Source organism: Papio anubis, chromosome 6 (assembly GCF_008728515.1).
Source record: "Papio anubis isolate 15944 chromosome 6, Panubis1.0, whole genome shotgun sequence".
Lineage (NCBI taxonomy): Eukaryota > Metazoa > Chordata > Mammalia > Primates > Cercopithecidae > Papio > Papio anubis.
In genome coordinates this window covers 49,763,906-49,765,376 of record NC_044981.1, presented here as the reverse complement: position 1 = coordinate 49,765,376, position 1,471 = coordinate 49,763,906, and the positions used below count along the sequence as shown (strand labels likewise).

General features: G+C 38.9%; 1 non-coding gene across 1 annotated transcript; it reads right to left on the bottom strand.

Annotated features, from left to right (window-relative positions):
• Nucleotides 1-300: 300 nt before the first annotated feature.
• On the bottom strand, nt 301-376 carry LOC116275583. Its single transcript, XR_004184698.1, has one exon. It is a non-coding gene; the product is annotated as a small nucleolar RNA SNORD66 (small nucleolar RNA).
• Between the last annotated feature and the right edge of the window lie 1,095 nt (nt 377-1,471).

The window sequence follows — 1,471 nt, the reverse complement described above, 5'->3', positions numbered from 1 at the left end:
ACTGGGAACTGGGCTCTAAGATCTGTCTATGACATCTGTTTCAGAGCTCACCCAAACTAGCCGGGCGAGGTGGTGGGCGCCTGTAGTCTCAGCTACTTGGGAGGCTGAGGCAGGAGAATGGCGTGAACCCGCGAGGCGGAGCTCGCAGTGAGCTGAGATCTGGCCACTGCACTCCAGCCTGGGCGACAGAGCGAGACTCCGTCTCAAAAAAAAAAAAAAAAAAATTCCCTCTCCAGTTCATCATTAGTTTGCCCCTGTCCATGATCCTTTTTTTTTTTTTTTTAAATCTTTTTTTCTCCCTTCCTCAGATCCTCGGTTCCATCATGGGTTCTCAGTGGCCCAGACAGGTGGCACTAACATGAAGTCGTCAGAGGACCATGATCCTTTAAGCTCTTAATGATCAAGCCACAGCCTGAACAAAGGAGAAATATTCTTTATATGCCCTAATTGTATCCCCATTTTTCTTATTTTCTTAGTATATGGAAGAATTTGACTTACGATTTCAGAGGATAAGCAGTGTTCCTCTGATAAGCAGTGTTCCTCTGTTTGTTACCAGTAGTTCGTATGCTTGATTCCCCACCAAACTCTAAGTTCTTGGGGCAAAAACTGTGGCTTTCAGTCTTCTGGGTGTTTTCAGTCAAGTGCAAGTGAAAGGCACAGTTGGCACTCAGGGCATCTGTTGAGTGAATAAGAGAATGAATGGTAAAAATAAATAAATAAATGAATGTAAAGTAAGATGTGAAATAATTTTAATTTTATTCTCAAGAAAGGTGATTCTCATTGAAGTATCACTGTACATTTGATCCTTTTATTCCTTATTTTGACCCCAATTTAGTAATCTACAAGCTGGATAAACTTGAGCATGTTATTTAACTTCACTAATTTTTTTTGTTTCCTCATCCTTAAAATGGGAATAAAAATCCTTACTTCTCAGGGTAATGCAACTCAATGAATGAGAAGTCCTCATAAAAAAGCATGCATGGGAGCTCAGTATATGTCAATAAGCTTATTATTGTACTTGTTGCTTCCTGACACTGCATGATTGAAACTACATCACAATGACATTCTTTTGTTTAAAGGTGTGCTTTCCAGAAAAATAGCTGTGACCATTCATTGATTTAGCTCCTATGCTTATTATTGTGTATGCTTGATTTTGCTGGAGATCAGATCTCATTATACATTATGTTATTGTAATAGATTATAGGTCTTAAAGCCAGTGTTATACAATGACGAAATGCAAGGGCAAGCAGGGTTCTTACCTAAACATTACTTGAAGGTTTCTGAGTTCCTTTGTAAATTTCCACATGCTTAAAACTACTTGAACTCATTTTTTAATTTCAGGGACTTAATGTTACTTATAGAGTATCAGCGTTCAGATTCAAAATCAGCCTCAGCTGGAACAAACCTGAACATTCTAATCAGGTTACTGTCATTCTGCTACTTGACTGGAGATTACACAGAGAATCCATGT